This window comes from Dipodomys spectabilis, unplaced genomic scaffold (assembly GCF_019054845.1).
Source record: "Dipodomys spectabilis isolate Male_0828 unplaced genomic scaffold, ASM1905484v1 ptg000567l, whole genome shotgun sequence".
In the NCBI taxonomy this organism is placed as follows: Eukaryota; Metazoa; Chordata; class Mammalia; order Rodentia; family Heteromyidae; genus Dipodomys; species Dipodomys spectabilis.
This window is the reverse complement of record NW_024871244.1, coordinates 1,666,285-1,679,078: the sequence shown is the minus strand read 5'-3', so window position 1 is coordinate 1,679,078 and position 12,794 is coordinate 1,666,285. Positions and strand designations below refer to the sequence as shown.

The 12,794-nt window shown below is 34.0% G+C and overlaps 1 pseudogene; it reads right to left on the bottom strand.

Annotated features, from left to right (window-relative positions):
* Window positions 1-6,762: 6,762 nt before the first annotated feature.
* Window positions 6,763-6,859, bottom strand: LOC122100174 (annotated as a pseudogene).
* Between the last annotated feature and the right edge of the window lie 5,935 nt (window positions 6,860-12,794).

Here is a 12,794-nt window from a genome sequence, read left to right as displayed (position 1 = left end):
TGAAGCCATCATAACCCTCATCCCAAAACGAGGCAGGGACTCATCAAAGAAAGAGAACTATAGACCCATTTCTTTGATGAACATTGATGCAAAACTTCTGAACAAAATTTTGGACAACCGACTTCAACAATTCACCCAAAAAATCATACACCATGATCAAACGGGATTCATTTCAGGGATGCAAAGTTATTTCAATATACGCAAATCAATTAATATTATTCATCATATCAACAGGAGCAAGAATAAGAACCACATGGTTATCTCAATAGATGCAGAAAAAGCATTCGACAAGATCCAACACCCCTTTATGATGAAGGATTTGGAAAAATTAGGAATCCATGGAACATTCCTCAATACAATAAAGGCTGTATATGACAAACCTACAGCCAGCATTATACTTAATGCTGAAAAACTAAAGCCATTTCCTCTTAACTCAGGAACAGGACAAGGATGTCCACTCTCTCCAATTCTCTTCAATGTAGTATTAGAATGCCTAGTTACAGCAATAAGACAAGATGCAGACATAAAGTGGATCCAAATAGGGAAAGAAGAAATAAAACTCTCCCTCTTAGCAGACAACATGATCTTGTATTTAAAGAATCCCAAAGACACCACTCCCAAATTACTCAAGCTGATTCAAAATTTTGGCAAAGTAGCAGGGTACAAAATTAACCCCCCAAAATCAATGGCTTTTCTGTATGCCAACAATGAGAAAAGTGTGGCTGAATTTAGGAAAGGAACTCCATTTGTAATAGTCCCACCAAAAATAAAATACCTAGGAATTAACTTAACCAAAGGAGTGAAGGACCTCTATGATGAAAACTTTAAAATCTTGAAAAAGGAAATCAACACAGAACTTAAAAAATGCAAAATCTCCCATGCTCCTGGATTTGAAAGATTAACATCGTGAAAATGGCAATACTTCCCAAGGCTATCTACAAATTCAGCGCGATACCTATCAAAATTCCAACCTCATTCTTCAAGGAAATAGAAGAGGCAATCCAAAATTTCATATGGAACAATAAAAGACCCCAAATAGCAAAAACGCTCCTCAACAGAAAGAACATTGCTGGAGGAATATCAATACCAAATTTGAAACTCAACTATAAAGCCATAGTAATCAAAACAGCTTGGAATTGGCATAAGTACAGACCTCAAGACCAATGGAATAGAATTGAACACCCAGAAATGAACCTACAGACCTACAGCCATCTAATTTTTGATGAGGGAGCTAAAACAATAATATGGAACAAAGACAGCCTCTTCAGTAAATGGTGCTGACAAAATTGTTTAACTACTTGTAGAAAACTAAAGCTAAACACTTATATATCACCCTGCAACAGAATCAACTCCAAATGGATCAAAGACCTCGAAGTCAAACCAGACACTCTGAAAACATTAGTGGATGGAATAAAAGAAACCCTAGGTCTCCTTGGCTCAGGCCGAAATTTTCTGAATAGAGACCAGGAAACACAACTAATCAAAGAAAGGTTGGACAAATGGGTTTGCATAAAGTTGCAGAGCTTCTGCATTGCAAAGGACATAGCTAGCAAGATCAATAGAAAGCCCACGGATTGGGAGAAGATCTTCACTAGCCATACAACAGACAAGAATCTCATATCTAAAATATACTTGGAACTCAAAAAATTAAATCCCCCAACAACAAATCCTCAAAGAAAAAACTGCCCAATAAATAAGTGGACAAAAGACTTAAAGAGAAACTTCTGTGAAGAAGAAAGAAGGATGGCCAATAGACACATGAAGAAATGCTCCACATCCCTAGCCATAAAAGAAATGCAAATCAAAACAACATTGAGATACCACCTCACTCCAGTTAGAATGGCAAAAATCAAGAACTCTAACATCAAGAGATGCTGTAGGGGAGGTGGACAGAAGGGAACCTTACTTCACTGATGGTGGGAATGTAAACTTGTTCAACCACTTTGGAAAGCAGTATGGAGGTTCCTCAAAAGACTTCACATAGAGCTCCCCTATGACCCAGCAATCCCACTTTTGGGCATTTACCCAAATGTTTACTAACAAGACCACACTAAAGATACCAACACAACTATCTTTATTGCAGCATTATTTACCATAGCTAAGATCTGGAACCAACCCAGATGCCCCTCAGTAGATGAATGGATCAAGAAAATGTGGTATATATACACAATGGAATTCTACGCCTCCATCAGAAAAAATGACATTGCCCCATTTGTTAGGAAATGGAAAAACTTGGAAAAAAATATATTAAGTGAAGTAAGCCAGGCCCAAAGAAACATAGGCCCCATGGTTTCCCTTATTTGCAATATCTAGTATATGTATGAGTCAAGCGGAAAAGGTCAGATAATGTGATGTTAGGAAAATGAACCCTTAGATATGTATTTTAATGTTTTTTTCTTTCATGCATGTGTTTCTAATGCATTTATAAGATTATTTCTTTGTTGCTTTGTATGTCCCTCCTCCACAGTATAACCCCTGCTTTCACTATATTTGATGTCAGTGTAACTTGTGGAGGAGATGGGGAAAATAAAGTCGTTTAAGGATACAGGTGGACCTGTTGCAACAATGAGAAGTACAAGTTGTCATGTCCAAAACGAGCTTTACAACGTAGGTGCAGGGCGGGGGGGTGAGAATGATTGGTATTGGGGGGAGGGAGGCTGGGAAGGGATGAGAAGGGTAAACAAAGGAGGAGGCTGCAATGTTTGGTAAGAAATGTACGCATTATCCTTCCCATGTAATTGTAACCCCTCTGTACAATATGTTCACAAATAAAATTAAATTAAATTAAAAAAAAAGTATAACCAATTTAAGAGTTCAAATACGTATTTTGTACTGACAATCATCTTACAGCAATAACTTACTAACTAATTATGTCGGTATCTTCTTACCTAGCATACAATAAGAGCTGAAAGCAGTCTCTTTTTCTAAATTAATATTGTAAATGCTTCGATTATGATGACTTTATTATTAGACAAATAATATGTACAGAAGGGTGGTTCCACTGAAATGACATGACAGACTCTGATAAATAAAAACATTTCAACACAGTTAGCTTTTTTCAGTCTCACCCTGTCCACATTGGCAAACAACATTGCAACAGCACATGTACACATATACACATACACACATGTTCGCACATGTACACACACATATGCATGCATGCTAAATTCAGGGTTTATTGTACAAAAAATCCAAATAAAATATTAGTGATTAGGACAAATGATAATATGCCTTATTACAAAATAATACATAAACCATTACCACGCATGTTACATTTTCCTGCCTTTCCACATGTGACCACTTAATTTATTTTTAATTAATTAATTACCCTATTAATTAATTCATTTGTTTGGTGCTAATCCTAGTGCTTGAACTCAGGGCCTAGCTTTGTCCCAGAATTTATTTTTTGTTTCAGTTTTCTCAAGGCTAGTATTTTACTGCTTGTACCACAGCTCCATTTCTAGCTTTTGATTGTTACTTTCAAATCAGAATCTAATGGACTTTTTTTTTCTTGGTCTGCTTTCAAACCACAATCCTCAGATTTCATCTTTCTTATTAACTAGTACTAAAGACATAAGCCATCGGTGTGGCTTCTACTTTTTCCTCTATAGTTATCTAATGCCCATACTTATATAGTAATTTTAAAATGAGAGAATAGAAGCAAGATGTACAGTGATGATACTGTCCTGTCAGAAATTCAAGTTACTAATGTAAATTTATTATTAAAACCATACACAAACAATACCATGATATAGTGTAAGAGAACTCACTATTGAACATACGAGCTTTAAGAGTTTTCTAATAGATCCATTATTTATTGGTACCCAACATTAGAAAAATGTATGAGGCATTGGTAAAACAGAAGTCCTTTGCATGTCTACATACATTCTTTGTTTTTTTAAAGACACTTGCTTTCATCTAAAATGTAGGCCTGACTATTGTCTTCATGTGATTTTGATGATTGAAAGTGCTTAGTGAGAAAGTCAAAACGTATTAGTAGTCCTTAACTATCAATTCTCATTTTCTTCTTGGAGAATATTATGATCAAATCAATAGTTCAGAATCAGCAAGCAATACTTCACAATCATGCTTCCAGTGCAAGTGGATCACCAGTAAGAAATCCTGAATACCAATTTCCACAAAGTTTTGTCACAGATACAATCTCCCTGCTTTCTCTAGCTGCTTTACTACCTTCTAATTCCTTCATTGTACAGGAAAAGTATGATTCAACTGATTTCAGTCAGATCTGTTACTAGAATTATCAAGGATTTAGTTTATTGTGTGTAATTTTGTCAAAGTTATATCTCTTTACATAGGCTACTAAAAATGTATTTACTAATTTCAAGTAAATACATAAATTCTATTTCCATCTCTTTTAAAAATAAATTTTTGTTTGCTCTATAAATTGATCAGAGGCATGGATTTTGTGGCTAGCTAGGTCATTAAACATCTGTCTCTCTCTTTCTCTCTCCCTTTCTTGGTTCTCATAGATAATATGATTGCTCCATAATTATCCTAATTTATTTTGCTTTTATATTTTTGGTTGCATCATTTCACTTTTTCCTCTGCCATTTCCCATATCATTTATATAAAAGGCATTATTTCCTATTTTCTCATTCCTAGAATAAGCTGCACATGAAGACATCACAGGTCCTCATTTTCAGTGTGTACATTTGAATATGGAGGAACATCTTTCCGCTGCTCTCCATCAATTCCCTACTCTCCAGTTAGAATAATTTCGAATAGTAAAATTGGAAAAAGAGAAAATAAATCATGATGAATAAACAGTTGCAGAAAATTCACCGGATATTTCTGACCAGTTCAACCAATGTGAAATATTAGGGAAATACATGGACACCTCATTCCCACTGGCACTCAAAGTCTCTGGTTAGGCAATTCTTAGGAATATGGGGAACAAGATGAAAAAGTAAGGAATGGTATCAATTGCAAGAAATAAAATTGGAGAAGGATCCAAGCAATTTTCTTCATTGGGCTGCCGAAAATATTCAGCTTGTTACATTGCAGAGACTTCTTTCCCAAAAGCCCACTCATGTGAATAGTAAGGATCATGATGAGTATACCCCTCTTCGAGAAGCCTACAGTGGACACTTAGACATTATCAGTGAGTTGATGTCTCAAGCGGCACATGCATTAACTGTAGATGACTGATCACCCCTGCACAGTGCATATACATGGAATAATACCAGAGTGGCTACTTTCTTACTTCATCATGATACAGATACCAATGCCCAGACTAAAGGACTCATTTTTTAAAAAAAATTTTTTTTGGTTTGGTAGTGGGACCTGAACTCTGGGCCTGGATGCTGTCCCTCAGCTCTTCAGCTCAAGGCTAGCGCTCTACCACTTGAGCCACAGCACCACTTCTGGCTTTTTTTTCCTGCTTATGTGGTGCTGAGGAATCGAACCTAGGGCCTCATGCATGCAAGCTAAGTGCTCTACCACTGAGCCATATTCCCAGCCCAAATATTTTTGTTTGTTTGTTTTTTGTTGTTGTTGTGTTTTTTTTTTGGTCGGTTGTGGGGCTGGAGCTCTGGGCTTGGGTGCTGTCCCTGTGCTCTTCAGCTCAAGGCGAGCACTCTACTGCTTGAGCCACAGCGCCACTTCTGCAAACTAAAGAATTTTTGACACCTTTACATCTTGTTGCTGAGAACTGAGATAGCAAAGATACGCTGGATCACCTTCTGTTGAACCATTATATAAAACCAGGCCGGAAGAACAACATAGAAGATACTGTATTTGATATTGCCAAAAGGATAAGTATGTATCACTACATCTATGAAGATGTGATAGGCTATACAAATTGTTCACTGAAGTCCTAATGGTCGGGTTAAGTTTCTTAAATTTCAAAAATGCAAGTCCATCTTTTGTGTCCCTACCAAATATTTTCACAATCCAAATAAGAGCAATATATATATATTTTTTGGTCAGTCATGGTGCTTGAAATCTGGGCCTGGGAGCTATCCCTGTGCTCTTCAGCTCAAGGTTAGCGCTCTACCACTTGAGACACAGCTCCACTTCCAGTTTTCTAGTGGTTTATTTGAGATAAGTGTACCACAGACTTTCCTTCCCAGGCTGGCTTTGAACCATGATCCTCAGATCTCAGCCTCCTGTGTAGCAAGGATTATAGGCATGAGCCACCAATGCCTGGCAGCACCAATATTTTACTGTAAAAATTCATGGATTCCGTGGAATTCTTCCAAGTGAATTGCCTGCCTTGGATGTCAAAATGTATTCAATATTTTTTGTATATATGTATAATAATTTCTTCAGAGTTTGTGATTTTTTTAATCAGAAATAATTTTAATTTATCTGTTGAAATGAGTAGTACAGAAACTAAAATATTTCTTGTGCTTGTCTGAAAAAGTATATTTTAAAATATTCTATATTATATGTTTGCAAAATGTTCATAATTTATTTTATTTTCTCCTAGATATACTTTGAATTCTACATTATTTTATAATATATAGGTTCATTAATGTGTCCTTTCTGATTGCATTCCATATAGAAACAGTTTGCTTCCTTTTTTTCTAGGACTTAATATTATTTTTATTTGGGATAAAATGACAATGTTGTCTAATTTGAGAATATCTGTAAAGTTTATGCTATGTAAACGCCTTTCTGAGGTGAAGATTTAATACACTGATGTCAAACTAAATTATATGAATTACGTGTATTTTTACACTTGTAATTTTGTAATCAACTTTTTAATAACTGTTTTTCATTTCTTGAATCTGAAGAATGAAAAACATGGAATACTTCTCAAATTTTCATAATATCCTTGTGCAAGTGCCATGTTAATCTCTGTATTTTAATTTGAGTATACGTGCTGCTAAAGCGTGTAGTATCCTCTAAATTTAAGTAGTTAATCATGCAATCTTTATACAGGTTTATATCTATGGGTGCCTACTTGTAACAAGGAAACTTTATTGTTCCTAACAATGCTATCGATCTTATTTCCCTAAAATTCTGTGAGTAGTGGAAAATTTATATTTATCAGTCGATTGCTCACATTTGCAAAATTTTTTTGTCAATGACTATCTTAAGTCTTTTTATTTGGAATTTGATCATACTCTCAATTATTTATAGATAGGTCCAAAGGTGATGGCTTTTTCAAGTACTTATTTATTCAACTGAATTAGCTTTGCGGACCTAATGGATTCAAAGTAAGTGTTGCTTAAGAGCTACTTCTAAATTTCTTCAGCTGACATTTTCCCAAATGGGGTGTTACAGGAACAAATGTCTACCTGAGCCTTTACACTTCTTCCATGTGGGAACAGCCAAACCAGAATATCTTACCCTGACAGCATAGATTATCTTACTAGAAGAAAACTAATCTTGGTTACAAGGGATCATAGAGAGATGAACAGTTCAAACAGAACTGTTCAGACTAGAAGGTATTTTATCAAAATATAATTGTTTATTATACCTTCCATTTCAAAAGTAGTTAACGCCAAGAAGGTGAAAAAATTGTTGGTATGCATGATTACTTAATGTCCTGGCCTGTCTACCATCCAACCATGCAGCAACTTACACTACTGCCTTTTTATCACCCAATATTTTCATAGTTGCAGGAGAAGTGCATATGTTTCTCCTCATTATTAGGCATTAAATTGATAATGTTTTAATCACAGTGTTTCCTATTGCCTCCATGCTGTAAATCTACAAATGGTAAATCTTTAGTTCTAACTCTATCAGACACTGAAGTAGAGATAATGGAATAATACTTTAAAATAGAGTTGCCTTTAATACAGTAACTACAACAGAACAATACAAAACGTGTGCTTTTTAATTATATTATATATAGTTATATATTTTATATTGATATGTGCTGATTTTATATTTCACACATTGAAACTGACTAGAATTAGTTGATAGTTTGACAAATAAATTGATATTTATTTATTCCAATAAATAGAATTGGAATATAAATAATTAGGTTTAAAATATATATTAGACTATAAAAGTATCAATGCAATGTTTTTAGTATAAACTTATGATACATTCTAACTGTTCTTGGTCTTCTGAATCCACATGGTAACAAAAAACAATGTTTTCCTCTAATCAATAATGGATTTTACTCTGCTGCTGTTTATTGTTTTAATTCGCTTGTCCCAAACTGTTTTTCTCCATATTTCTAAAGCATTCCTACTGATTATGCCCAAATTTTGCTAAGATGTCTAAAAAATATTATTCTTCTGCAATACCCATGCATACTAGGAACCCAGGTCCGAGTTACCTGCATCATCAGATAACAAGGGCAAAACTTCTCACCAAAGCCCATGCAACATATCAACACAAAGTAATTGAAGACCCATCTCAATTTCGCATTTCCTATATTTCAGGGCACCAATTCCTTGAGATGCAGGAATTAGAAGTAAGCAATTGTGAAATACAAGGCTACTTAAAATGAAGGATGAGATCGCAAAATTTGAGAGAAATTACTGTAATTTAAACATTCAACTTACAGATGACCAGCCCATATGAGTGAACAAGTTCATAAAGTGTCATAAGATTATTTTTAATACCCGTCACCTATTATTAACGAAAGATTTTATTCCAACATAAGTGGGCCAAAAAATAGTTTCTGGGAGGATAGATCAATAATTGGTCTACCAAAGCCCTGAAATCTTGACTTAGAGCTCAAATGTAATTCAGAAAAACATTTGAAGCACTAAAGAGTGCTTCAAACACTGGGAATTCAGTACAACATGTTTCTGTGGTATAAAAATGTCACTCTCAAACCAATGATAATCTATATTTAATCTCCTGAAAGTGTATTCCTTTTCAAATAAACATTTTGAAATCACATTCGCCAAAATAACATTTGACAAGTTGATGATACTTAGTGACATTACAAGTTTTTCAAGTATAGGGAGCAAGTTACAATAGAGTTGAATTATTTACACAGCACTAATGCCAAACATGTTCAACCATTCATTAAAGTGTAGAAATAATACCACCCACAATTTGTGTTTTTTCAGTAAGAGACTTCCAGAAATGTGTTAAATAGATCAGCCTCCTAAATTTCAAACCCAAATGTTACCTAATAAATTTCATCATTTATTAAGGTATATTTTAAAAAAATCACAAATAGTTGCCTTATCATATGTTATTTTATGTTTTCCCTCTGTCTAACATAGTAAGAAATATGACTTTAAGTCTTGAATATGGGTACTCATCAGAGATATGACAAACATAATATCTGTCTTCTATTTCTATCATATTCCTCTCTAGGAATAAAGTCAATTTTCTTCTTTTTCCAAAACTTATAGGTAGTAGAAAATATTATTCCATGTAAAATAAAAGAATCACACCATTGTACAAAGCCATTTATAAAAATTCATTGTTAGGAATACATTCTAAGCTATTTTTTAACTTTCTTTTTGACTAAAGATTAATCTTCCAAATGGGTGAGAATAAAATCATGTTTAGGTGCTTCACGTCTCCAGTCTTGCAAATTGTTGCTGCAGATGAATGAATTATGGAAATATAAGCTGACATCAGTTCAAGAATATGCAGGATTGAGACTCCATGGAATGTATATAAACCTTTCAAAGTATTAATAGATAGTTTGACAGAATGACTATCAGGAAGTTGAAACCAGAGAGGAATTATAATAAAGACATAGAATGAATGAAAAATGAACAAGGGGTAAGTACAGCTAGAATACTCAATGTACACATATCATGAAGGGAGTGGTAAATTGGAAATAAATCTTGGAGAAAGGGTTGGTTGAGAATGATGGAAGGAGTGACTCTGATCTAGGAGCATTGGACAATTAGGTGGATATATTTAATTGTAACGCAATTGCACAACCTTTTTAAATTCAGTTAAAAAACACAAGAAACAAAAACACACAAAAATCACAACCAAACAGCAATCTCTAGAGAGTATGAATATGACCTCTCAAAATTTGAATCAGATAATGAAGGGCATTCTTTGGAAAAGCAAACAAAGCTGTTCAAAGAGGAAGTTTGGGGTAGGGGAGAATTTTGAACAGAATTAAATAGATTGTCTAAGGTTATAAATCACCTACATCTGCTCTAAACAGTATCTTTCTTCTATGAGTTTTCTGTCTGAACTGTATAATCCAGTCCTGAGAAACACTTGGTAGCTTGTGAGGTAGAATGGAAGAAACAAGATCAAGAACCCATTACTCCACTGGAGAGAAAACAATCCTCTATATTTTCTCTAATCTCTCTTCACTACTCTTTCTTCAAACTTTTAAGTCAATTGATTTTGAATTATATTTTTCCTTTTTCCTCTGGCAAAGTAATTGGTCAAAATAATTTCATTAAATATTATTTGTTATTTTCTTCTTTCATGCTGTTTAATTGGCCAAGTGAGTCCATTAAACTTCCCTCTTGCATTTGGTTGCCATGAAACACCATCTATGTTAATGAGGAGAAAAATAATGCTAAACTTTGTCTCCAGAAAACAGTCCAAGAGGCTCTAGTCACAAATATTTGGCTGCATTTTTTTTCTTTTACCTTGAAAGACTTCTTCTGGCTAAAGTGCCCACAATAAAAAGTACTACATCACTTGTTGGTTCAATCAGAATTGTCTAACCTCAAAGATATATTTTGCTAACAAGATACTTAGAAGAAACAAAAAAATACTGCACTTTTATCTTCTCTCTTAAGATTCTCCTTAGATACTATATCAGAAACAGTGAAGTTATTCTATGCAAAATTATTTCAATAGATTATTTTTCTCTTGGTCTTGCATTAGTTCACCAAGATGTATGGAGGAGAATAGAGTTAAATCACCCATACCTTGGAAGAAAGTGTGTGTTACAAAAGGACAATGCTTCTATGTCCTACTTCTATGTCCTTCTCTTAGCTCTTGCCGAGTTCCAATTAATCACAGCTTCTTGGCTTCAAGTCTAGTGAAGCTGAAGAGCCATACAGGCTCCACCACTGCTACATCTTCATTATTTCTCTTTTAAAACTCTTTAAGTTGCCTCATTTGGATGTGGAATTTATTTTCATGTCTTCATTCAATCAGTTCTGCATTATAGTGAGACAAATGTGCTCTGTAAAATCACTTTAGGGAGTAAAAATACTAACACAATTTACATCAAAAAGTTTTGGCCTCCCTTCACTGCAGAAGGCAATACGCTTAGCTAAGGCTTCTAAGAAAACTTTTTTTGTTAACATTTCCATTTGCTCAATTCTTTTCTGAACTTTTAGGCATATGTAATAAAAGAAGTCTTCACTATCTCATATTAATAAGAATATTATTTTTGTGAGCCACTTGGAAATGTGAAATCATTGGTTTGAAGTGTCCAATCAGATTTTTTTCTGTGTTTCACTGCTTCACGTCCAAAGACATTGTGGAAAGTGTTACAAACAGAAAGGTGTAATCCCAACACCTTCTTTCATTGTGGAGGTCACTTTCTCCCTAAATATTTTGACTCAAATTATCTTTTTCAGAGAATTAATGTTTGATAATTAAAGGTAAATTCACAAATTTTGATGCCTTATTTTTTTAAGAACTTATAATTTAAATTCCAATACAACCTTGTTTGAAACACTGAGAATATAGTTCCTGGGTTAGGACAATTCTCAAGGGAACCTACAGGATTTACAGCAAGGTTTCTGAGGTCTGATTTTAGTGTGAAAAAGAGCCATCTTCATCCACCTTGCTCCCTCTCTACTAAGTCTCCTTGGAATTCTTTGCATGAAAGCCTATTCTTCCAGGCAATTTAAAATTTTTTTAATAGGCTAAGTTGTTAAAAATTTTGAACAATTAAATTTTACCTGTCATAACTTTAAAACTCTTTGAAATCCTTTATCAGAACCGAGAATTCACCAATCCTAATTCCACCTTTACCATCAAAAAGTTAACATGCTTTTTTCAGAATGTTATCAATGCAGCTATTATTTTCCAGTGGCTTTGTTATGCGTATATATAACCATATTAGCTGATGCTAAGCAAAATGAATTCCAAGATATGGAACCAGATTTTTTTTTCATTTGTGGTTGTTGTTGTTGATGAACTATGTGATTTCTGTTTTCTTTAGGATTTTCCCCTATGGTTCATCCTTGCTGTATTTCATTTTGTATTGTGTATACATTTACCTTGATTAGCGAAGGGTAAAGGAAAAACATAATGGTGAGACAAAGGACCAAAGGCAAACCAATGCAATAACAATACTCACAAGACATTATGTTGGAAATGTACATTACAACTTGTGAGGGGTAAAGGGGTGAAGGAAAACTGTGAGAAAAATGAGGGAGGGTTATCAAGTTTGAAAAGTTATGATTTGATACCTTACAATTACTGTAACTCCACTGTATATCATTTTTATAATAAAACTGAAAAAATAAGCTGCATAAAATATAATTTCACTGTATTGGCCCAGTAAATAATATTCTTTATGTAGTAACATTTTAAAAATCAATAATATTTGGCATCTAATTTGAATTAATTACCCCTTCTTTATCAGAGGGTCATCAACTTGAATGTTATCCAAGTAGACAATATTTTCACAATATACTTGCCAAATTTTTCAAAAAAGAATAAATTCAGTACTTTCTCATTCTAAAACAGAAAACAGTTTAATGCTATGGAAATCCATAACTTTTAAAAGTAAGTAAGTTGTTAAGAGGACAGAATATATGTGTTCTTCAAAATTCCTATGATTAATAGCTACTCATTTTTAAATTCTCAACATTCCTAAGAGATTCAAAACAGTACCTGTTTGCATGTTATGTAATTCTGCAATAGATGCAGTTTCCAATGGGGTATTACAGATTGAGACCTAAACA